The sequence below is a fragment of the Halichoerus grypus genome, chromosome 11, assembly GCF_964656455.1.
Source record: "Halichoerus grypus chromosome 11, mHalGry1.hap1.1, whole genome shotgun sequence".
NCBI classification, from domain to species: Eukaryota; Metazoa; Chordata; class Mammalia; order Carnivora; family Phocidae; genus Halichoerus; species Halichoerus grypus.
The window spans coordinates 43,487,750-43,514,019 of NC_135722.1; the positions used below are offsets into that span (position 1 = coordinate 43,487,750).

The 26,270-nt window shown below is 45.9% G+C and overlaps 1 protein-coding gene across 12 annotated transcripts in view; it reads right to left on the reverse strand.

Annotated features, from left to right (window-relative positions):
- The window catches only part of TEAD1 (TEA domain transcription factor 1), a 260,920-nt gene extending 237,901 nt beyond the window's left edge, over window positions 1-23,019 (reverse strand). For 2 of the 12 annotated variants that reach the window (XM_078058394.1, XM_078058393.1), the window contains exon 1: window positions 22,575-23,019. The gene's annotated coding sequence lies outside the window, so the exon portion shown is untranslated. Of the gene's footprint in view, window positions 1-21,810; window positions 22,264-22,574 lie in introns of those variants that run through there. The other 10 variants (XM_078058396.1, XM_078058395.1, XM_078058392.1 and 7 more) reach the window with 7 other exon arrangements.
- Between the last annotated feature and the right edge of the window lie 3,251 nt (window positions 23,020-26,270).

The window sequence follows — 26,270 nt, forward strand, 5'->3', positions numbered from 1 at the left end:
CTCCCCAATGAGAGTTTCCCTGAACTATAATGTGAACATCAAAGACAAGCTAGGATTCGGCACCTGGGTGGCTCAGTTGGTTAAACGACTGCCTTCGGCTCAGGTCATGATCCTGGAGTCCTGGGATCGAGTCCCACATTGGGCTCCCTGCTCAGCAGGGAGTTTGCTTCTCCCTCTGACCCTCGCACCGTCATGCTCTCTCTTTCAAATAAACAAGATCTTAAAAAAAAAAAAAAAAAAAAAAAAAGACAAGCTAGGATTGCCATCCCCATTCCAAAATATTCAGGAGACAGTTTAACTCAGCTTGGGTGAGATGTCCCCCCTTGATCCAAACATGAGAGAGGAGGTGGGCAAGCTGGTCTAACTGTAGTGGATCTCTACCTGCCTGGCACAATTATAAAAAATAACGATACAGATGATAGCTGAATGAACTCTGACCTTTGTTAAAGCCACAAGGTTTTCCAAAGGAACCATCCTGTCTTCTCATCCTCACTCCAAGGAAGCACAGCTGTATATAGCCAGATCCTCAAATCACAGATAAATGTCTTTTCTGTAGCTTGCTTGTCGGTTGCTTGGGTCGAGAACAAAAGCATTTTGTTGTTATCAAATGGAAATTTATTTCTGGTTCTTCCTTTTCTCTTCAGAGGAAGGTTCTCGGCAGGAATCTTACCTGGAAACAGGCAAGACCTGGCCAATACACGAATACGTCCTTGAGATCGTGAATGCAAAGGTGGGAGAGAGACACAGCCATGGCCAGGGCACACAGAACACACACAGAACGGAAGCTTTCTGGGGCAAACGTATTAAAAGTAATTTTCCATAGGAAGAGACAGTTCGGTGTAAAGGCGGTTCGGTGTAATGGTTAAAGCAAGGCTCAGTCCTTCCTCACAAAAGCCACTGGGTTTTTCATAAAGTAGCCCCAAAGAGTCCATCAGTCGGGGTCTATTTCACCTAGGGCAACAAACACATTCCTCACAGATCACAGGCTGCTCTGTGTGGTTGCTAATAAGATAATCTGTTACAGGAGGCTTACAAATCCATTTACATTGATTTTAATTAATGAATCAATCCCTGGCCTTGAACAACTTGGTCCAGAGAAGGTAAGCAATCCAGCTTTCGTCTGTACTCCCAGCCTGAAATCTACATTAACAAGAAGTTAACTCTCAGATCAATGAAGGACAAATAAAAATAACTGGGTTTGTATCTCTCACAACATAAGGAAAAATCTCTTCCAAGTTTAGACAGTAACTCTTCACACGTCAATACGAGGAATATATTTTCCGTGATTTCCTAACAAACTCGCCTAGGACTAAGGGTCTTGTTTTGCTTGGTTTTGTTTTACAAGCCCGAAATCTGGAAAACCCAAGTCTGATATCATGACTCTCAGCCAAACCTCTAAAATCAAAATAAGCCTAACTTTCTCAACAGTTTATACCGAACCTTTCAGTCTAGACTGAGGTTGAACAGAGAATTACCCAAACACAAAATACAAATGACAAGAAAGAACAAAGTGGCACTCACCAGCCTATCTGTGCTCTGAATCAGCCAGGCTTCATTAAAAAGGCAGGCAAACTTTTGCATTTGCTTTTATTTTATCCTTTACAAAGGCTGAAATAGAATTGGACCTTCCTGAGTCATTGCCAGCTATGAATTGGAAACACACTCAATTTAAAAGACAGCGTCCGTATATGACTGCTCATCACTTCACCTTTCCTCCTTCTTTTTCCTTATCTCTTTCACAGGGTTTGCCTACCCACTCTATTTTTAGACTTCTATCAGAACTTCCAATGACTCCATATATACTCAATGGGGAAAAAAAAGTCCACGTTCAGTCCCATTTTCTCACAGCCAGCTAACACCAATTAGCGTAGGAAAAGAACAGAGGAGTGGATAAATGAAAATGCATCACACTCGATTTTAATTTTTTTTTCCAAAATCGAAAAAATCCATAACTCCACAAGCAAAGCATAAAGCAGCAGTGAGCAGCGGCCCCACGGGGAGAGACACCAACCTGCGTCTGCTCGGATGGAGGAACATAGACAAATTGGAGTCTGCTCATAAAAGAGGAGATACTCAAGTTGCAGTAGACCCACTACATTGGGAGATAAGCACTTCGTGTTTCTCCCTTACTTTTTCGAGTGTTTAACAAAATAGTTATCAAGCTGATTTTGAAGTCAGTAAGACTGGCCTGAAACGCTGCAAAAGGAATTAAAAGGGGGAAAGAAAAAAAAAAGACCCTGTTTATAAGGAAGTAAACTGCAAGAAAGAGCAAGAGACAAGCCAGAACTCGGGTGGGCTGGCATGGGTGTGTTCTCTCCTCTCCTTTCTTTCTCTCTCTCTCTCCTTCCCTCTCTCTCTCTCATTCTCTCCCCTCCCTCCCTTCACCCTCCCTCTCTCTTAACGGAGAGAACAAAAGAAGTTGATACTTCAGCTGTACGTATGGACTCCAGAGCTTTCTGCCTCATGTCTGCTTCCATGCCCACAAGTTTGAGGATTCACTGGAACATTAGAGCTCCCTGCAACATTCGCCTCGCGTTTGCGGGGGCATTTCAAGGGACCCGGCCCGCGCCTTCCCGGGCGGAGTGTGCAGAGCTGCATGGCCGAGCAGGGTATGCCAACGCAGCCTCACATTCAGATCAAGACCACAAATTATAAACAGTTTCAGTAAATTGACTCGAGTGCCTTTGTTCCTCAGACATACATCTTCCTACCGCTTACAAAGGCAGGCAGCAGAACCTAACCACCGATGCGACTACAGCCAGGACCGGGAAAGGAAGTTATTGAAGCCTGGATTTCCTGCTTTTGCTTGTAGCCAAGAACTATGAGGCTTGTAGTGGTTTCAGGAACTGACTCATCTAATGATTCATGGAGAAGATACTGCTTTTAATATGTTTCTGACCCTAAGACGCAGGGACTTCAAAACCAACCTGAACTCATGCTTCACTCTTATTTGCAAATGAATATTCACAGCAAAATAAAAAACAGGAGGACAATGGTTAATAAAATAAAACATCACGCCAATGGCAGGAAAAGGGGTCTGTGGACATCCCATTTGAAGCCATGATCAAAAGCCCAGTCTGTGGGCTGTGACTTGACAGCATTCAAACTTCCCAAAAGTGGGTAACAGGTGGGATCAGGTTTATTTTTAGATGTCACTCCCCTCGATGTAAAAATAGATTTAGCACAGCAATATTTTAATTCAGGCGCATCTGGGGTTGTGACTCGAAATACCCAAGATGTGAAGAAGCATGTAGGTCTAGATTTAACTGTGAGAGCTGCAAACCAGGGAGAGTTCAGGGTTAGCTGACCAAGGAGGAATGGGTAATAAAGGACTCCTAGTGGAACTCACTCTCTTAAATCACCCTCTGCAGAACACTGCAGTTCAGGACTTCCACCGTCCTCTGCCTCTGAACGTTCTTCTCTTCGTTCCACCACACACATGCATGCACAAGTGGACGAATGGGGGCGGACACGTGCACACACACACACACACACACACACACCCAGTACTGAAGAGCAAAGCTCTCTAAAAGTACCGAGCCAGGAGCTGGCACCTCTGGCTGCTTCCCACGAGGTCCCCACAGATTCGTTCGTCCTTGAGAAGTCCCACGAGGGACCAGTTTTTTCAATCCTCCCCTGCCCGAACCTTGGGTTTCCCTTTCTCCCCAGTGGAGGGCATCAAACACAGGACCAGCTTCAGGGATAGCTTTCAAAGTGTTTACGGGTTTCAACACCAGCCCAGCACACAGAGGGAAAAGGAAAACAACAATGTAGGCTGGGTGGGGGTGGGGGTGGAGGAAACAGAACAGTTGACCAGGCAAGGCCAAAGTGCAGGGGCTGGCCGGCAGGCACTGCTCGGCGGGGCTCCTCCAGCAGATTTACTGACATGACGTCAGTGGCTCCAGCCCAGCTTTTTCTTTGGTAGCTTTTTACCACTTGCCTCCTGAAGCCTCCACTATGTCAGGGAGCCACAGGACCACAATGAAAATTCCCTTTGCGAAACCGGGTTTACCTCGGGGCCCAGAGGCCGGCCTACCTGTGAATTACAGGGCTCCTTGCCCTCTCTCTGGGCCCATGGAGGAAAGGGGAGGGGACGAACCCCTACAATGCTATGCTTTAATACAGAGGAACCATTAAATGAAGCTCACTGCCTTTTAAAAAAAAAAAAAGAAAATAAAACGCAGGGCGGGCGGGCAGTTAGTTACTAAGTGAGTATCCAAAATTTCACAGGCCAGGATGCTGGTTAATTTCTCAGGGATGTCATGAATGACGATAATTTCAGGACTCGTGGCTCATTCTGCTGTGAGGCTGGGTTGGCTGGATTGTGAATGCACGTGGCTTTGTTTCATCAACAAAACAAAAAAAGTATTACTGAAGCTGAAACTCCAGGCCTGAATGGACCCTCTGAGGAGAGCATTATAGCTTCTTCTCCTTAAGATGAGCTTTTAATTTTTTTTTTAATTTTTACTTTTTCCTTAAGTGCATATTCCGCGATGAACCGATACGGGTATCAAAACAATTTCCAAGAAACAAAGATAGGAATTACTAAAAATAAGTCTGACAGCAGACCTGTTAAAGAAAAAAAGCACTCACTCGGGGCGCCTGGGTGGCTCAGTCGTTAAGCGTCTGCCTTCGGCTCAGGTCATGGTCCCAGGGTCCTGGGATCAAGCCCCGCATCGGGCTCCCTGCTCAGCGGGAAGCCTACTTCTCACTCTCCCACTCCCCCTGCTTGTGTTCCCTCTCTCGCTGTCTCTCTCTCTCTCTGTCAAATAAATAAATAAAATTTTTAAAAAAAGAAAGAAAGAAACAAAAAAACACTCATTTTAGGCTTAGAGGCTTACTATGGTGTTCCCACAACAGCACCACACTTGCTGTGTCCTAAGGACTCCACTGCATAAATCTGCCTAAAACCACAAAGCTTTAACGTTGTTTTTTTTGCTTATAAAAATAATGTATTAGTGATAAATTCTTTAAATGACTGAGAGATTAAATATATTCTATTTTAAACACTTCAAGAGAGGAAGGTACAAAACTTAATTCAAGGAGTATTTATTCAAACAGATGTGTGTAAATGACCCCAACCATCTCATCAAAATATAGCTTGCAGTCTGAACGGCTCAGAGAGGTAATAACATAAGGAATTTTTCACCTTCTGGTTATTTAAACAAGGAGCAGAACAAACTACTGGGTAGACACGACCAATGGGCATTGACTGAAGTCTTCTGTAAAGCTGAAATTAATGTGAGCTTTGGCCTTCATGATGAGTGTCAAACCATGAACTGTCCCTGAGGAATTCTTTGGTTTGGCCTTTTTTCTTAGGGGAGAAAAGGACAAGATGACAAGCAAGGGCATGGAAGTGACGACTAAGAGCCAAAGGAGCCAACGGTGCGCAAGGAAAGGATTTACCATGGTCCAACAAGTTGACCTGGAAGGTGGGATCCATTTCTGAACAAGTGGCGGGGGGGTGGGGGTGGGGAGCAGAGACCTAAGTGCTCACACTGTAGCCTTGAAATACCATTTTCCACTACAAGGAACCAAAAACCCAGCAGAAATGGTTCATTCTAAGTCAAGAATACACAGGAAGAGAATGGATAGCAGGCAGCTATCAAAAACTATGTGGGTCACATCAAAAGGACAAAGGAGCCCACTAAAGAAACTCCTCATGGCCAAAGATGGTACAATTTGAGTATCAGTAAGAGGAACTATAATGTAGTCAAAAGCATCCAATAATTTAAAATCTACGATTGCATAATGATACTCAAACAAAAAACAAAACCAGAAACCTGCCTCTCCTGTAAACCATACACCAGGTTAACCAAATAACTGATAAGAGAACAGTTCTCTCTGTAAGAGTCTACTAGCTACTAAATGAAGAAAGAACCAGAGAACTGGAATACTACCAGTTTACAAAGCCCATATGAAATAACAGATACGGGCAGAGATCATAAACCAATGGCTGTCAATATCACAAAGAGAAAGACAACTGCATGTTATGATTACGTACCTCTTGTGGAACTACTGATTATGAAATATTCCTCTCAAAAAAAAAAAAAAAAAACCCCACAAACAAAAACATTAAACCTGAACCAGATCGAGCTTGTAGATCTAAATTCCCATTTATGGGAATTACAGAGGACAGTGGAACATGATACATGGCACCCTGAGGATGTTGGCTGCAAAATCCAGAATGAGGGGAACTCGAGAGAGACCCAGCGAGGCTTTTATAACAAACCAACTGCAAGGGAAAAATAAAGGAGGGGAGAGGGATCTCTAAAGAGTTTTAAGAAACACAGTAACCAAAAAGAACCTGTGGATCTTGTCCAGACCCGAATTTAAACAAACCCAACCATGGGAAAACACTGTCAAGACAATCAAGGAGGGGCGCCTGGGTGGCTCAGATGGTGGCGTCTGCCTTCAGCTCAGGTCATGATCTCAGGGTCCTGGGATCGAGCCCCACATTGGGCTCCCTGCTTGGCGGGGAGCCTGCTTCTCCCTCTCCCTCTACTGTTCTCCCTGCTTGTGCTCTCTTGCTCTCTCTGTCAAATAAATAAATAAAATCTTTTAAAAATAAATAAATAAATAAAAGACAATCAAGGAAATTTGAACAGTGACTGTTATAGATATTTTATATTTAGGATTTATTATTAAAATGTGACGATATTACAGTTAGTATTTTTTTAAAGAGTCATAGTTTTTAAGCACTTACTGGAAACTTTACAGATGAAATGGTATGACATCTGGGATTGCTTCAGAACAAAACTCCAGTGGGAGAGGAGCCAGGGGTTTAGAAGAAACAAGAATGGCCAGGAGTTGATGACTGTTGCTAAGTTATGATGGGACACGGGAGGGTCACTGCCCTCTATTGTACTGAATTTTTCCATAATAAAAATTCTGAAAAATCTGAAATAAAATATAACATACTTTTCTTGTCCCCCTCCCTCACACAGAAAGATATTAGAGGAAGAGGTACTTGGCATTCTAATTTTAGCTACTGGGTGAGCGTGATCACCCAGAGATGGTGACCACCTAGTGATGGTGACGTATGGGACACTACCTTCTCTGCCAGGCACTGTACTACTATGTCCATTTTATAGGTAAGGAAACTGAGATTCGAAAAGATTAAAGAGGTTGCCCAAGGTCAAAGAGATAAGTAGAAGAAATGTGTGTAATTCTACAAGTTCACAAACATGAGAATGAGAATGCGTTGTTTTTTCAAAATAGTAACAACTCTTGAGAGTGCTGATAACTCTGTAAGCCAAAAGATTCGATGCTCTCCAGTGTTAAAGGCCGCAGAATTGAGAAGTGGTGCTTTTCTTGACCATTTTTGGTGAAGCTCAGGGAACTGCAGGGGCAGTCTAAGATCTCACAGTGATAAGAGCAGAGGATAAAAGAGGAAAAGTCCAGGCAGCATGCATGTGTGTATATGCGTGTCTTGTGTGTAAAAATGTGAAAGCAAAAGGGAAATTGTCTGAAGAGAGAAAAACAACAGAACAGGAAATCCAGCAAGAGTGGAAGCTGGGAAAAAGCTTAAAACTAAACCCAGTAGAGGAAGATGGAAAAGCAAATAAATGAGCTCCCGTCAGATGGGGCCATTCTGGCTGGGACAAAGCCCTCAGAAACTTGGGGCGGGGCGGGGGGCTGGAGGCAGAGGAAGCAGGAGACTACGGAACGGAACCGGTTGGGGGAGACAACATGGCTCACTGCGGGCCATTCACTGTATTTCATCATATTTCACTTTATCATATTATTATTTTATTTTTCAGATGAGGAAACGGAATCATTTACTTGAGATCACATGCCCAGTAAAAGCAGAACTGGAGCTGGAACCAGGGGCTGATGTCAAAGCCAGGCTTTTCGGCTCCTTTGCTAAATATACCAAATGCTACAGAGAACTGTACGAAGTTAGGGCAAGACCAAAATGGCCAATAGCAGAAGTACCCAAAAGGCACAGGGAAAGGTAAGAAGGGAGCAAACCAGTAGACTGGGAAGGAGGGAAAGACAAGAGCACAAGTCCCAGAAACTGGCCATCAGTGGCCCCAACTTGCCCTTTTGGACCAGAGTCACCAGAACCAGGTGAACAGGAGGAAAAGAGTATCAACCAGCCCACTCTCTCTCTCACTAAACCAGCCAAGATGTCAAAGATGGGTAGCAACCCCATTAGCAATCCCATTTTGAAGACCCTAATGTCTTTTTTGGAGGCCTGATTATTAAGGGCTCTGAGCAAGCCCATTAACCTTTTCTCCCCTCAGCCCCCTCCACTGCCCACCGCGTTTCACAGCCTAAGGCATATTTTCCACCGGGTCACCTGCGGTCACCTGGGCAAGGAAGGGAAGGAATTCATCCCATCTTCCCAGGTTTCCAAGCACCCCCACTATCAAGGAGTGAAGTCAAGGTCATTTGCCTAAATCCTACCCCCAGCATGAGGCCATTTCCATATCTAGGCCTTCAGGTGGAAGGTGGGGGGGAGCTAAGTTATTCTGACAGTCTGCCAACAGAGCACATTCCAAAGAAAACCAGAAAAAGAAAAACCAGAGAAACTGGCAGGTCCAGTCCCAGGCTGGACACACACACACACACCTCAATATGGATCATCAACCCAGGCTTCCAAACCACACCAGCCTCACCTCCACACACACACAATACACACATACATAAAGGAGTTCGGATCAATCCAGCCCCCAGGAGCCTTACCCTCCCATTTTTAATGGCCAGTATACCCAGTCTGAGAGGGGAGGGGTACTGGGTCCCCACAGTCTTTAGAGGACTGAAAACAAGGGGGCAGTGGTAACTCTTGCGCCTTCTCAAGAAAACAAAACGAAGGTGAGACGATCCCCTGATGAAAAGCTTGACCGGGTCATGCCCAATTTTTTAGGACCTTAGCCACATGTTTATTTTGAAGACAGAGTAAAACAGGACACCAAGAACACAAAACAAAGTTATTGTGTACTTTACCGTTTCTGCACAAATACACCAAGTGAGGGGAAGTCGACCTCTGTTTCAGTGTTATAATCTATCTCAACTCCAATCAAATGCCATAATAATAAAACCTGACAGGTGACTTAATATGCAATCTTTTTGGCCTGGCAGCCGTGAAGCCCCCAACTTAGGAACTGGCTTCAAACGCTGCCCCTGTGATGCATTACCCTGGCTGTGTGACCTTGGGCGGGGTACTAAACCTCTCCAAGCTTCCCTTCCTTCAACTACAAATGGAGCTCTTAGGTTGGCCAGTCTCCCTTACTTACCAAATTCTCCAGAGTGGCCCAGGGATGGGTGCAACCAGAAGTTCCAGAGGGGACTCAGCGGTACTGCGCCTTCTCCCCAACCCCTGCCTTTAGGAGGGGAGTGTGGGGCTGGGGATGGAATGACTCTGATCAAGATAAGGACGCAGTTCTCCAGGACCTTTCTGCCTAGGCTCTCACATCTTATCGCTTTAATCTAAAGCTCAGCTCAAAAGCTGGCTGGGGGAAGGTGGCCCAGCATCATCTTCCCAGAGGGAAACAAAAGATTTTCAAGTGACTTGCCTGCCCAGGGGCACAGGGAGGGCTAATGGCAGGGGCTGTCCAACCAAACCTTCCCTTCTACACAGCTGCCAAGTGGAGGGACCAAGACCCTGGGACCCTGGCCTGTGGAGGACCCTCAAAATTGCCTTCTCCCTAGGAAAGGCCCCAACAAGGAAACAGTTCTCCAAGCTCAACAGCAAAGGCCAGACCTGAAAGACACCACAGTGCACTGAACACCTGACCCAGTTACTGCCTAAAGCACATGATAAAATAACTAAACAATGGTGTCAAAACAACCACCTGGAACTGAGCAGTGTTGTTACAATTACTTCTGGTTTTAGGCAAAGTACTAAAATTCCTTAAATTCCATTCTACTTTCCCTGCCTTATAGATTTAGGAACGTCATAGGACATGATCCCACAGTCTCTGAAAGAACAAAGAGAAGCAAGCCTGAAACCTAAGAATGTCAAGAGCACTGAGACCACAAGTCCTAAAAATATAATCTGAAATCCCCGAATTTCACACAATACAAACCTTTCAGAATTCCACTGGGAAAAACTTCTCAATTAAACTTTGCTAGTCTAAAAGGAAATGAACCAATGCTGAATCATTCCTATGAATGGACACTTTTTTTTAATACATTATGAACTGATCTGCAGAACAGCACAGGGTTTGAAGCAATTTGGTTAAAAGCACAGGTCTAGAGGAAAAAGCTCCTCTATTGTACCTCTGCTCTCAGAAACAGCCTGGGACACGCCTTCCAGAATAATGCTGTCAGGAGCTCAAGCCCCAGCCACAAAGACCTCCTGCCCAAAGATTTTCCCTCCATTCTGCCTAATTAAAGGAGGTCATCCAGTTTCCTCAACAGTTTCCTAATAGTAGAATGACTGACTGCATAGTTTACCATCCAAACCGGGGCATTGCAGAGGAAAAGGGGGTACTATTAAGCTACTGCTCAGAGACAAGGAGCAGGACTGTACCAGACAAGCACATACACAGCCCCAGGGAATGGAAGAGGACAACCCTTTACAAAATACCAATGGATAAAAACTGCCACAAACAGTTATTATGAGGAAGACAGGGAGCATCTGGGAGACACAGGAGCAAGCCCAAGTTACAATGAAGAAAAAACTGGGCAGAGCAGAAGCTGAAACTTGGGGTATAAATTAACCTGACTCCGGGTTCTTTTCTTCCCCATCTTAAGTCAATTTACAAAGCAGATTCGATACTTGACTTGCGGCCGCAGATGCCTTCCGGGTCTCTCTACTGCCTGATCTCCCAGTCTTTCCTTGTTGGTATTTACTGAGGTCTTGGGTGGCTTAAGTGTAAGCCACACGGGCAGTTAACATAGTCAGCATTTATCATTAAGGACCAAGTCATTCCGCATCATTGAAATCACTCTTTCTAAAGTCTTCCACCTTAGGTACTTCTAATGGATACCTGTAGGCCCCTCACTAAAACCAATATACAAGCAAAAATGTAAACTTGTATTAGGACATCCATCACTCTGCATATCAACCTTAATCATCTGACCAGCAAAACAAATGTACACACGGGGGGGGGGGGGCGGGTCATGCCAACGTTGTTCAGCGTGATAACTGGATTCAGGGCTGTATTGATTCTATGAGATATAAATCACATACCATAAAATCTACCCTTTAAAATGATATAATTCAGTCGCTTTTAGCAGAGTCACAGGTTGTGAATTGTTTTTAAACGTGCCTCTCTCCACTCCTCAACGCTCAGCCTGCCTGCCTCCAAAAGCCTCTATCCCTCCCGCCAAGTCCACTCATCTCTCTTAGCAATCTTTCATTTTAATTCTTAATTTAAAGGCTAGGAAACCAGATTCACTCACACACAGTTCCATGTAACCTGGTTAAGAGACAACAGAGAGGTCCGTAAAATGCAGGTGGTCCCCAGCCCAGGCTCACACAGAGCAATCTTACCTGCTCAGCCCAGTCCCTGGGAGTGGCCCCAGCCGGAAAGCGTGGAGACAAGGACACACCTGCTCAAGTGCAGCTGACCAGCTTTGGGCAGAAGACTCTGAAAACCCAGGTGACAACCCACCAGCTTCCGGAAGAGATCCAGCTCACCTGTCCAAGGAATACCTGGGTACAAACCCAAAGAGACACTCATCTTGGATTAACCAACATCCTCTTTAATATGCAAACACACTGGCAAAAGGATGGATGGGCTGCCATTCACACAAGCGTGAATCATTATTTGAAATATATTTCAGGTCCACAGAAAGGAGTCTAATACAAGGTGCAAAGATTTCATTTCAGAGCTTGGAGCACTGAGATGAAGAGGATGGCCTGGGGTCTAGCAGCGGTCAGACCTGCAGCTGTAGCCTACTGAGCTGACTCTTATCTAACTAAACTTTCCCACAACCCTTCAGAGTAGGTAGCATCAGCTCCATCTTCCAGATGTGGAAACTGAGAGCAGAGAAGTTAAGCAGCCTGCTCCCAAATAGGTATTAAAAAGTGTACTTGGGTGGAGGTGCTAGCTGACTCAGTGGTTATAGCATGCATTCTTGATCACAGGGTCCTGAGTTCAAGCTCCACACTGAGTGTGGGGCCTACTCTAAAAAATAAATAAAATAAAATACTAAACAAAGTTTAAAAAAAAAAAAGTGCACAGGCACCTGGGTGGCTCAGTTAGGCGTCCACCTCTTGATCTCAGCTCAGGTCTTGATCTCAGGGTTGTGAGTTCAAGCCCTGCGTTGGACTCCATGCTGGGAAAGGAGTCTACTTTAAAAAATAATTTAAAAAAAAAAAAAGTGCAATGGGGGCAGCAAAAGTAGGGGAGAGGTACCTCTCTGTCTCTTATTCCCTCACACCTGAAGCTTGACCCAACTTCAAAACTCCAGGGACGATTCCTCAATGGTCTCCCCGGCAGATGCAGGGCCCCAAGCACAGTTTCTCTATGAAAAGATGAGCTCCATACAATCTCAAAGTTAGGAGTGTGGCTTCTAAGCAAGAATCTAAGAGGGGTGCCTGAGTGGCTATTGGTTAAGTGTCTGCCTTTGGCTCAGGTCAGGATCTCAGGGGTCCTGGGATCAAAGCCCCACATCAGGCTTCCTGCTCAGTGAGGAGTCTGCTTCCCCCTCTGCCTCTCCCCCCAGCATGTCCTCGCTCTCTCTCTCTCAAATAAATAAAATCTTAAAAAAAAAAAAAAAAAAGGAATCTAAGGAAGAGGTTTCCTTTCGGGTGGACAAAGGTGCAAGCATTTCCATTTAATTCATACTACCACTTGGCAAGGAATAACCTCACATATTTACTGATGGGTTTCCTCCATCACTTATTAATAGAAGAAGTATGGTTCAAAGCAATTAATGGTCTCAGACTTCATGGGATACCTCGGCCACTCATGAATTTGAATCCATTTGTCTGAGACCTGAAGCCCAGCTCTTCTAAGTAACTCTGCCTCAGCTTGGGATGCCCCTCAAGAGTCACTGTCCAGGCTGACCTGGCAGGAAATCTGTGAAGACCTAGCATTCAAGATAACATCTGAAATTGCTATTTACTGGGGTACCTGGGTGGCTCAGTCGGTTAAGCGTCTGCCTTTGGCTCAGGTCATGATCCCAAAACCTGGGATCATGCCCAGCATGGGGCTCCTTGCTCAGCGGGGAGCCTGCTTCTCCCTCTCCCCCTCCTCCCCACCTGTTCTCTCTCTCTCTCTGAGACAAATAAATAAATCTTTAAAAAAAAAAAAAAAGAAATTGCTATTTCCTGAGCATGTATTACATGTCAGGCATACAGGAGGCATTCTACTGAAATTCAGAGATTAGGATACCAAGGCCACAGAACCAGAAAGCGGCTGAGCCAAAGTCCAACTAAGGCATGTCCTACTCCAAACCTGGGTTTTTTAAACTAATTATCCTGCCTTTTTCCAAACCAGAATCAGGAAACTTCCCACTCCCCTTGTCAACCAGTTCCCTCCGCTTCTTTCAATTAATTGCTCATAGCTGAGTTTCAGATCTATAGGTTCAGATCTAGAGGAGCTCATGACCGGCAGCAATAAACCTTTTCTATCGCTGTTTGAGGGTTGAGGTCACTACTCTGGAGAGTATTTCAAGGGGGTCATTTGTTTCTTAACGACTTAGTTCCGCACTACTTCCAAAATGGCATCTGGCAGAAAAATAAATAAAAAATAAACCCTTTCCCTTCAAGACCCAACTCCAACATCACTTTCTCTACAAGCTTTCCTCAGTGCCGACCACTAAGCAACACAGCTGCTAGGCTGTTATCAAGAGCACTTAGACAACGGAGTTATTTTCCCTTTATTCTGATGTTTCACAAGGGAATTCATGCTCCTAGAAACTACACCTGCTTAAAAATAAAAGCCCCTTCCCAAACCACTCCCTCAAAACAACCCCTGTCAATAATATAAAATCTCACAGATCCTTATGGATAGAGATGCAAACATGGTTCTTCAACATTGCATCAACTCTAACACGCCAACGGTTGTAAAATGCAACATGATTTTATTTCTAAAAAATACTGCTGTGAAAAAAACCATGGAGAACCCTGCCTTATCACTCAAAAATCGAATTTCATACACATTGTAACTTTTTTAAGCACACGTCAATCTTGCACATAAAGAGGAAAATAATAAGCAAAATAAATTGGGTACGATATACCTAAAACAACTTCTCAGAGAGAGATCAGCATCCGTGCTTTTCCACACACTATCACCCTCGTGCCAAGAGTTCGGGTGGCATCAAGAGCATCCTCAGGAATGCCCCAGAGCGGGCTCCGGGATTCCCTTCCTCTCCTGCATCTCTTCCACGGGCTTTGATGAATGTGTGCAGCCTCATGGCAGACCATGACCACCGCCTGGCCAGCCACGACTGCAGAACACGTCTCAACTTCAAATATATGAAAAGCTGCATCTTGGAACCCACGAAATATCAAACATACAGCTTCCCCACTACATGGCGATGATCTCTTCACAGGCCCGTTTCCCTCGCCAAACTACAAACTTTGCAGGGGTGTTCACTGATCACCATTCTTTGACCACCTTTGGCCGATCACCAAATCCCTGGCACCCAGCAGTACCTGTAAATGTTTAAATGTCCAGAGGCAAGTGGGAATTCTACACAAAACTGGGAGCATCTGGATTTCAAAGTGCCCAAGGTGGAAGAAGAGAGAAGAAAGGAATGAAAAGCCAAGTGTGGTTTAGCAGCAGCAGGCTCATATCTTGGACGCTGTCAGGATCAGCCTCCCCATCCCCCGCACTCTGCTACATCAAGGGATACCACTCGAGGAGCTCTGTGAGCAGCCTCACTACCCAGAAAGTAAAACCACCTCTGCAAGCAGCCAGACAAGAATTAGTCCCTTAAACCCCTTGCCGGCAAGCCTGACACACACCTCACCTCTATAATCACATCTGGAATCAACTGCTACACTCCCAAGGGGTAGCAGATGATTGCCTAACAGGGGGAAGATGGTTTTGTTCATTTTATTGCTTTTCCTGCATAGAAAGGTGCAGCCTTATCTTTATACGGCTGTATTTTTAAAACCAACCAAGTCCATCTTAGTGAATTCCATAAAGATTCAGTATTTGTTCACAAATACAGGGGGAGAAAAATCCCATTCAGAGTTAGGAGGGATGGTCAAATTTAGACTGACTGGATCTGAAGAAGTAGAATATCTAGAGCGAGGGTTCCCAACCAGAGGCGGACACCACTGCGGACCTCTTAAAAATACAGAAACTTTGCACCCAGCCCAGCCCTCCTAAATCTGCAGGGGTAATGTCCAGGCTGTTGAAAGATCTGTGGAGGCCGCAGGGCACATGCTCAGGGAGGAACACTGGTGCAGCAGAGGCTCCCTGGGGCAGGCGTGGGAAGTAGCTGACCTGGATTTGAGTCAGAATCATCCTGAATTAGCCACGCAAAAGGATCTGTGTACAATGCATTACAAACCCAGAAGTCAAAATGTGGGAAAAGATGAGGGGCCTAGAAAGGTGAGCAAGAACATCCAGGGAGGGTGGGCTGGGAAAGGGGCAGCCGGTCTGATCCTGGCTTCTTCCCCCAGTGCCTGGCACGTATCGGGGACACAAGGATTTGCTGAATGAGATTCACACGGCTGATAAGCACATGGTGATGCACATCATCAAATTTCCACAGAGCCACCTACTGTGTGCAGAATCCCTGAGTTGGCTCCAGCAACTCGGGCAAGAGTCCCTCTGTCGGTTCCCCACTGGAAGCGTAATTTTCCTTCAGCTTCACTAGACACCTGAGTAGAAGTGTTCCGGAAGTATTTCCCTCTTTAACAATTCCTAGTCATAAAGGAAGCTGCTTCCTGCCTCCAAATCACAGGCCTCTTCTGGTTTCCAGTTACATAGACATCAATCAATTTTACATTTTATGATTAAGGTAAAACTTAAAGGTGAAAGGAAATTAGGGAGGTTATTTTGAAAGAACCAGAAACCTTTTAACAAAATAAGAACAATATCGGCCTTATCTCTCCAGTGTTTAAAACAAAGGCAGATTTTGAATTACGGGAATTTCTCAGCTCTGCCTATATAAAAAGTGCTATTAGGTAGCTTGTTTTCTGTTTCGCCCTCCATGAAAATACTTGATGAGGTCTTCTAGTGTTCCAGATTTCAGGACGGGGCTGCCGTCCCCTCAGCTGATGGGGCTCTTTCTAACTCTAACCACCACGGTCTCCCAAAGGCTTTGAGATGAAAAGGCAGCCAGGGAGAAAGGGTTGAAAGAGATTCCACCAAAGGAAGCATCGCTCACAATGGTTTCAATGGTTTGCAATCAGTTAGCCCCCAGGACATCCCCAGCCACAGTGATGGGTGATCTGAAAATGAAGCATATCAAAATGCTATTGATAAGCTAAATTACCAGACAGCTTATCTGAGGCCCACATCCGCCATATGGTGCCCCAACTTCTGCCGCCTGTTGCGGCCACAACAATAGGCACGCCTACCCAGAGAGCACCGTCGGACAGAAACCCAGCAGCAGCGGCATGTGGGGTGGCTGCTGTGTTTACATTTTATTTTGTGCTATTAGCCTTGTGCCTCCCCCTATCCCGGGAGGGACTTAAAACACAACACACCTTCAACGTCAAAAATGTGCGTTACCCACAGGACACAACGCATGCACGCGATGTGTGGGTGTGCGCGCGCGTGCAGGTATACGGCAGGTGAACAGAGAAAACCAGATGTCAGCTCCGCCAATGGAGCTGCCTGGTGGGGGAGGGCGAGTCAGGCCGGCTCCCAGCCAGAGCTGCAAGCAGACAATGCGCTTTTCTCCAAACACTCGGGCAGGCGGGCCTCGGGGAGTGGCTATTTAAAACACTTGGCTCCTTTTATTTCACCACCATGGAAGTGAATTCGGCTCTTAAGTGCCAGGGCAAATGAAGTCATTTGGTTTCTGCGGGCTCCCTTTGCATTTCAGCAGAAGTCAGACTGGACAAAGTCGGAAGGTCCAGCTGAAGTTGTTCTTTCTTCCAATTAAAATCCATTCCGCAGAGGATCTGGCGCCTGGGCTTCATTAACTTTTTTTTTCTTGGAAAAGGCACGGAGGTCATAGAAAATTTAAAGGACAGAAGACAGTGAATGAATGCTGCCAAAGACAACTCCTGTCACAGAATGCCATCAAGTCAAGACGTAAAGACAAACAAATGAGGAGCTCTACCTTCTAAAGGCTTGGTTGGTAACCAAGATTAATGGTGGGTTTCGTTGTATGAATTCCTAAGATTTCTGCTACCCTCTAAAGAGGTTCCTATCTTTACAGAGATTATATCATTAATGGTAATAAAGTATTTATTTAGTTTACAGTCTATTAGGGAAAAGACACTGGTTTTCAAAGAGAACTCAGCAACACAGAGCATCTGGTTGTGCAAAAATGTACAAGATGCAGGTTTGGATACAGTGCAAAGCAAAAACAAAAAACAAAAAAAAGGACAGTCAATCTAACAATCAGATCTAGTTAACTATTATAAAAAGGCACTCATTTCACACACACACCCCCCAATTACCAACACCTTAGCAGACAACATTCTTGGATGAACTTTTCAAATTTTCTTAAACATTCTCAGTTTAAAAAAAAAAAAAAAAACTCCTTTCAAGTTAAATTGAGATTGCACTTGAACTCCATCCAAGAGCGGAGCTGAACTGAATTATGATAATTAGAAAGCTGTGCCTATAAAAAAGCAGCGCAGTTCATGCATTTTTTTTAAAAGTTCATGCCAGAGAATATAAGTTCAATATGTTCTCACATAATTAACATTTCCCACCATTAGCAGCAGTTTTTCAGTTTATGTATCAGTAAAAACAACAGCACTCGTCATTGTTGTATATTCCCAGTCAATAGTGTTTCAGTCACTGTACACATACATCTAAATCTGTCAGATGCCTAAAAGCAACCAGAATTCCCCACTGGAGATGATGGTGGTGCTTAACTTGTTCATTAATAAGCTGCTTTTTTCTTTTAAACCCATTTTCCAATGCTGGGCCCTGTTCCTCAAACTAAAACTGCTAATGAAATCCTAGGACAGAGCCTTAAAAACTAATGTCAAAAAGAGCAGAAAATTACATCAGGATAGTAAATACTGATGGGGATAGTAAATATGGGGGCGTGGGAGGGGGTGGAGACAGGATACAGCCAAGATGGAGACTTCCCTTAGCTTGCCACAAAAGTAGAAAAGACAGCCTCTAAGATCCCCCTCCCCTTTCCAATCAGAAGAGAGACCAGTGGTTTCACAGTTAGCTAGGACTCCCAGACTATGGAAACTATTTTCTGAGAATCTTCCCAACCATGCAAAAAGCCAGTGGACAGAACTTAAGAGCTGAGTGGGACCCACCCTGTAAGAAATACCATCCTCAAAACCCACCCTTCAGGGCATCCCATTTGATTTCACTAAAATAAAAATACATATTCCAAAATTCTCTTATTTGGCACCACAAGGAAAGCTGAAGCTCTCTGAAGAGATGGCTGAATTTCAACTCTTAAGTTCCGATATGGGATAGGGTCAAAGAAGCTGATGATGAGAATCTATAACTCACAGGTTTGAAACAAAAAAATCACACACAAAAATACCCCAGATATTTAGATCCAAATATTCTAGCATTCCACAAACTATCCCAGAAGAGGGAAGGCCCAAACTTCCCAATCTCAGAAGTATGCAGTCACTGCAAGACAAGGGGGACTAAGCCGGTATTTGTCAAAAAGCCCAACCCGGAAACATTAAGAGCTTAACATGGACCTGAATTACTTGACTTTATCACCTTTGTGAATGTGAAAGAATAAAATATATCACTGATATTGTTCAAACATGATTTGGGATCTAATTTAAATACCACAGCGTAATCTGTGGCGTCTACAGATAAAATAAGAAAAAGCACAGGCAGCTATAAAAGATTATTCCAGCCATCAGTCAGTCCCCAATAGCCCAGCAGCAGAGCCCAAGTTTGTCAAAGGGCAGGAAGCTTACAGTATACTTTTTTTGCCGAGTTCAGAAGTAGGACTCTAGGACTTGCTGCAGTTCCAGTTTCTGAACTCTAAAGAGGAAGCTGCAGTCAGTGCACCCCTTGATCGACAGAAAGGTGGGCTCCAATTTCTTCGCAGTGCTGCAGAGAAAGCTGGACACTTGCTCTGGCCAGTAGTCCTCAGTCTTTGGAAAAAACAGACCTAAAAAGTTTTATCACTAAAGGGATCCAACCCCTAGGCACAGCTTTCACTCGGCAGCATTTTTATTCTTTCGCAATCTCTTTATTGGAAACAAGACAACGTGCCTAAAATACGAGCTTGAAAGTATTATCTACCGACTGTCTGCGTGTGAACACGGTCATCGTGCGGATGCTGGTTCCTACATGCAGTTATTTGCACCAACCTTTGGAGTGATAAAACACCACGATTTTCATTTGCAGGCAGTATAATTATGCTCACAATTAACACGTAATAGTACAGGAGATTAGAGAAAAAAGTTAATCCCACAGATGCACAGGCTCTGGTTTGACCACCATGTATGACAGATCAATCCGTTTCTAAAACAAGGAACCTTAAAAATATTGTTATGGCACAGCTCACTTCTTCAAAGGCCTAACTAACATTTGAGATCTACATTCTCCAACTGTTCCTGTTACATACTTTTCTACTGAAGATATAACAAATATGATCTAGAAACGGATGATACACTACAACTGTATTCTTCTCAAATTTTCCCACTGAGAAATGCCCTCCTATACTTGATCTGCAGCGTCAGAATTCAAAATTGTTTCTAAATGACTGAAGCCCAAGCAGCGAAAACCCCAACACCCTTTTCCTTATGACTTGCTTGTCCTTGTTATTAATAAAAGGGGACATTAGTCCCCAAAGTGAGTGTATGAATACAAAATTCTTGCTGTATAAAGTAACAGAGAGGTAGAGGAAAAGGGGAAGGGAAGAAGCTGACTTCCCCCAGAGTGCCCCCCTACCCCGCTTCACCCCGCCCAAAACCTGCCCTTACATATAATTAGTTTGCTGCTGGGGCCTAGGCACACGTTGTACCACAATGCAAGGAAGCGCCTCTCCGCCTCTCCGCCCCTCCGCCTCTCCGTGAGAAATTTGTTTCAATCCGGCTCAAACTAAACTAGGTTGCCCTCCCTCTTTAAATTAAGTATATGTCGTGGTGAGTCCTGGTTTATGTTTTGGGAAAAGGAAAAAAAAGGAAAAAAAAAAAACACAAACTCCAACAGTCCCTCAAGCATGTTCTCTGGATGGAGTTCTATTTGTTACTTGATGAAAGATCACTGAGAGGAGGAATCTATACAAAGATTCTTTCCTATATTTCTTCAAATCGTACTGTCAAAGTGTCACATTGGTTTTGTTTCAAAATTGTAATAAAAAAAGAAAAGAAAGATTATTCTAATATTCCCCTAAAACTGCAGGCCAAATAATACTTATCATTAAAGTAAAAATAAAATGGTCTACATTGGCACTTTTATACCATCAGCAAGAACCAGTAATGAATACAGCTTATCAGTTCATTTTTTTATACCAACAACAAATAAAAGAATTACAAACTCTGTTTAAAATCTGAAACCTAAGAGCTCAACACCGAGTTGCACATACAAAGAAATACTAAACAAAAATATCTGTGACCATTTATGGAAATAACGAGATTAGAAAAATAAGCCTCCCCCCCCCAAAAAAATAATCAACGATTCAAAACCTCGCTGTTGACAAAGGTTCAACTAATCCATTTGTCTTTCCTGAGTCACTTTGTAATTAGTTCTACTATTTCCTTCTGAAGAGGAAAGATTCTTAACCAAAGTTGGATCTAAGTCTGGCCCCAAAGATCCCTCTATTTACAAAAGGGCACAAGCCCAATAGTGAAAGGACGAAGCACTGGGCACAGCCTGAGATACGTTCCCCAACCACTGCCTCAGAGTACCCTGGCAGAGAAGCCCCACGCATGACACACCAGCAAAAGCCACTGCACACTGCAGAGAAAGGAGCCCGCTGCCTGTTCTGACAATGCAGTCAGATCACATGCTCCTAAGGGATCCGTCTACTCAGGTAACCACCTGCATGCACCCAGCACACCACAAGCGATCAGACCACCAAAACTTCCACAAACACTCAAGGAGAAGGGTGGGGAGGAAGAAACATGTGGTTGCCCTGAACTGTTAAGTGTTCTGCTCCTTTGCAGTATCTGTAGCATTTTAAATTTTCTTGTTTAACCATTTTGAAATGTGATAGGTTTTGCAGACCTTTCTGTCTCAGGACCTGGGCTCCCTCCAAGGCACTGTTTTAAAAAAACAGGCCTTTTTACATTACCCGCTCCTGGAACATCATCTGTCTCTAAGTTTCCAGTGCTTACTGAGGTCAATTTTCATTTCTGCAAATCACAGGCAGCCACTTGCTTCTAAGAAGTTAACAAGCCTCCTGAGAAATGCTGGTGGCTGCTATTTCATTGTTTCATAAATATTTTTATACAGTGACACCATTCAACTTTAAATAAATCTTTAAAAAGAAAGACAATTAAAAAGCAAAGAAAATTATGATCTGGATTTTATTTATTTTCGTGGGAGGAGAATAAGGGAAGTGTGAGCCCTCCATTGTTTTCAACTCATTTAAAATGTTGCTTCAGTTAAAAAAAAAAAAAAATATATATATATATATATATATATACAGAAATGCATTTTAGAAAAAAAAAACTCATGGAAGTTGAACTTTCTTGAAAGCGGGCCTCTGGACTTTTGAAAACAGTGTTGCTGCTATGAACAAAGACTAGAAGTACACCCTGATTTTCTCCTCTCCTGGGGATCATTTCTCTTCCAATAAACAAACAAATCCCCCAGTATTTCCTACCGAAGGGAAGTTTTCCAGGGAGAGTCTCCTCCAGGGTTTGGTGGTAACTGCGACTCAGTCTTTTTTGGACACAATGTTTCTGCTGACTCCTGAAAATTTTCCACTTGAATGTGCAATGAAGCGGCGGCGGCGGCGGCAGCAACAGTCCTGGAGAAGCGGCAAAGGCGACCGTGCCTTCTTTCATCTTTGAGAAGGAGCGGACCCCCGCGGGCAGCACGAGTCGGCGCGGACCCCGGGCCGGCCTCGGGGGGCCCCGGCGCCTGGAGGGGGGGGCCCGGTAGGGGCGGGGGGGGCGGCCGGCTCCGCGCTCCGAGGCGGCGCCGGCGGCTCTCCCCGCCCGCGCCCGCTCCGAACTTCTGACTTCCCCGAGCAAACCGTGAAAACTGCCCGAGGGTGTGAGGGTGTGTGCGTGTGCGCGCGTGCGGGCGGGCGGGCGGGCAGGCGAGGGGGGCGCGGGGGGCGCGGGGGGCGCGGCGCGGCCGGCCGGGCGCCTCCAGGGCCGCCGCCGGGGGCCGCCTGTTGCCGCGCGGGCTCCTCAGCGCGCGGCCCAACTTGGCGTCCCGGCAACTCGCGCGGCGGCGCCCGGCCGCTCACCTTGAAGGGGACGCGGGGGCCCCGGCCCCGGCCCTCCGCGTGCCCGCCCGCCGCACACAAAGCGGAGCCCGCAGAGAAAGAGCGGCCCGAGCCGAACGCGCCGCCGGCCCCCCGCCCCCGGCGCCCCGTGCGCCGCCCGCACCCAGCATCAGCCCCGCGCGCCAACTTACCTCGGCGAAGGGAGCCGCCGCAGCGCCCGGCGAGTCCGAGGCAAACTTCGGCGCCGCTTCCCCCGCCCGCAGCTCGGTGCCCGGCTCCCTCCCCGGCTCCCGGTCCCCGGGCCGGGCCACCCCACCCCTGCCTAGCACCGCTCCTGCCCCGGGGCCGGCTGGGCGCACTGGGCTGCTGCCCGCGGCTCCGGGCAAAGGCGGACGGGGTGGGGGGGCTTCACTGCATGGCCTGTCCCCGGACGCGGCCGCCCCGGGCCCGGGCCCCGCCGCGCGGACTGGCCCGCAGGGTGGAAGCGAGTCTGCAAAGTGCTTGGTGGGCGCCCGCGGCGGGCGGCGGGGCCGCGGCGGCGGCTGCAGAGGCTCGGCTCGGCTCGGGCGGCGCGGCGCGGCGCGAGCGATGCTAAGAATGTTCGGAATGAGGACAGGAATGAAATGAACGCCAGGACCGAACTCGCTCCGGAGGGGTGGGGCCTCGGTGACGTCATGCGGCCTGCCGCCCGGGGCCGGGGGCGGGGCCTGCCGCCGCCGGTGACGTCATGGGGATTCGGGGCGGGCCCGGCTCGGCCGACTCGCTGTTGGGGCGCGGGCTCCCCCCGCAGGGGCGGCGGGGCGGAGTCTCGCGCCCACGGGGGAGCGGGGCGCGCGCGGGAGCCGCCCTGCCCCCCCACCCCCCACCCCCGCCTCCCGGCGCGGGCTCGGGCTTTGTCCCGAGTAGGGCGGGGTGGCGGGCGGCTCCGAGGTGCTTGCGTCCGCGCGGAGAGCTCTGGAAGCCCGGGTTCCCTCGTCCGGGGCGGGCGCCGAGGCCGAAGCGGCGCGCGCCGCGCCCTCCCTGCCTCAGTTTCCCTCATCCGGGACGCGGAAGGTCAGCCGACCGCTTAGAGCGCTCCCGGACTCGCGGAAGTCGGCAAGTTCGGGGAAGAGAAGTTTCTTTTCTGGAAATTCAAGTGGTGGTTCTCCAGCGCCGTGGAAGCCTTCCCGGGGCCGGATTCCCAGCCTGCCATTTCTTCCCCTCTTCCACTTTATAAAAGTTCGCGGCGCTCATTCAAGTCGATGTCGGCCCTTTTGTTGGGAAGGGAAACCTTTAACATAGCAGAGAAAGCATAATTACGGAGTTCATAATAATCCTGCCCTGCTAGCACGGTCTTCTCCAACTTGCTCGAGAAATTAAGTTCACTCATCCGTGTGGTTTGTACTTTTTTGAAAGTAATGGGTTAGGTAAAAACTCCCCGAATTTTAAAATGCTACATCCGGCAACTTCAGGCCACTCCTTTTGTGTGTGTGGATAAACTTCTCTTCCATTAGAAAAGAATAATTTTAACGCCACCTTTGAAGGCGCAAAAGTGACATAGTAGACTCAGTAGGTAAATCAGAAAACAGCAGGGTAAAGTCAGCCCTCTGTGGCAGAACTTGTCAAAAGTGTTCGGTAACTGTCATGTGCAGTTTCACGAAGATCAAAGTAGCAAAGCAATTCCTGTACTGTTGACCTCTTTCCTTCTAGGCACTTTGCTCTCCTTTCCAATTGGAGCCCCAAGATAAATAATGGTGCCTATTTTATGTGTCCCTAAGCCCCCTAAATATGGATAATTAAGGGAAGCAGAATGTGACTTCCTATGGCATATTTTGTACAAAACATAACTTTTACTAATTTTTTAATTGGAATTTTTGTTGTGATAACTGAAGATTCACATGTTGTAAAAAATAATACTACAAGGAAATCTTTTGTTCACTTTGCCCAGTTCTTCCCAATGGTAATGTCCTCCAAAACTATAATATAGCACAATCGGGATACTGACATTGATGCAGTCCACCCATCTTATTGACATTTCCCCAGTCTTAATTGTACTCATTTGTGTGTACCTGTATTTCTATACAATTTTCTCATGCATGTAGGTATCCACCACCACAGGTAGATACTAATGCATTTTATCTCTAGTTTGCATGCAATAATAAGGTGATACAATGAGGTTAACTAGCCACCTTCGCATTGGTTTTTGGAAATGTGTTAGAAAAACATAATTAATTTGGCATTAAAATTGAACTAGGCATATCCCTCTCCAAATATCATCTTCTAAAAGCACCAGAGTCTGATGGCAGTGCAAGCCAGACAGTAGGGTTGCTAAACCACAGTTTGTTGGCCCAGTGCACCTGAACATTTTTCAGACTCCAGCTCTCATCTCACAGCCACTTGGCAATACAAAATATCCCATTTCTTACTGAGTTGAGGAAAAATACCTTGGCCTGGGATTCAGAGCTCTTCATGACCAGTATTTTCTCCAACTTCTCCCATTTACATGGATGTTTCTTGAGACTTATCTTAAAAACCTCTTCTAGAAAGACTACTCAACTAGATATTTCCTCCTTAGGACCCTCAAAATTCCTTGCTCCAGGCACACTATTGTATTCTGTAGTTACCGGTGTGCTGGGATGCCCCCATATCTGAGCCCAAGTGGACTGGGTCTCATTTAGCTAAGTGTACACCACCCAGGACCTACACATAAATGGGAATAACTTTTGTGGTCTCTCCACACTCCTCATCCGCCCACTGGACAGTGCATAGGACCTATGGATGTCAGGGCCCAGCAGCGGTTCACCTCCAGCATCTGAGGGCAGGAATAGTAGCTGCCATCTACTAAAATGACAGCAACTAGCATGTACTGCACCCACACCCAGCACTTGGCACTTTGCATTTGCGATTTCAATCCTCATGGCACCTGTACAAGGTAATGATTCCTAGCTCAGTTTATACAGGTGAGGAACTGAGGTATAGGAAGATTATATGACTCACTCAATGATCCACAGTCCAGAGAGAGTAGAGCCAAGACCTGAATTCCCTCTGACTTCAGCCCATGTTCGTAACCACTGACCTCTACTGCCCCCAAAACTATAACAGATCTATAACAAAGCAATTGGATACCAGGCACTTTTTTAAGTGCTTTTCACTCATTACCTCATTTAATCCCTCACCGTCACCCTATGAGGTAGGTACACATTCTCATCTTCTAGATGAGAAAACTGAGGACAGAGAGGTGAAATAATTTGGTCAGGATCATACAGCTAGAAAGTACAGAGTGAGGATTCAAACCCAGGCAGTCCAGCTCCATATTTCATGCTCTTAACCTTCCACTTAGCCGCCCAAATGCAGTACTATACTGATGGCAAAAGATCAACCAAGTGCAGGGGTGATCTACCCTGAGATATAACAATTATATGTATCACCTATGATACAAAAGAGTTTGTTACTTCCAAGTCTTAACCAAGGAAGAACCTAACTTGTAACGGATAAGAGAAACAATGATCCACTTAATGGTAACAAGTCATTCTGAGATAGAACTCAGTCGACCTGAAGCTAGAAGGAGAGCTGGCAGGTTAGAGCTTACCCTAAGGAAGCACCTGGCTCAGGAAGATACTGCTTTGGAAAATAAGTGAAGATGTATTATTAATATTAATGATACAGTTTGTCTCATTTCTAATGAAATGGAGTAACTTACAGGAGTGTAAATTGGTATAACCTCTGGGAAAGTTTGGTATTAACTAATGAAGTCAAAGATATGCATACTCTATGACCCAGAAGTTCTTCTTAGGAGTATAGCCAAGAGAAATTCAGGTACATGTGCACCAGGACACACATGCAAGAATGTTTATTGGGGCATTTTTGTAATAATCCCAAACAGAAGGGGCACCTGGATGGCTCAGTTG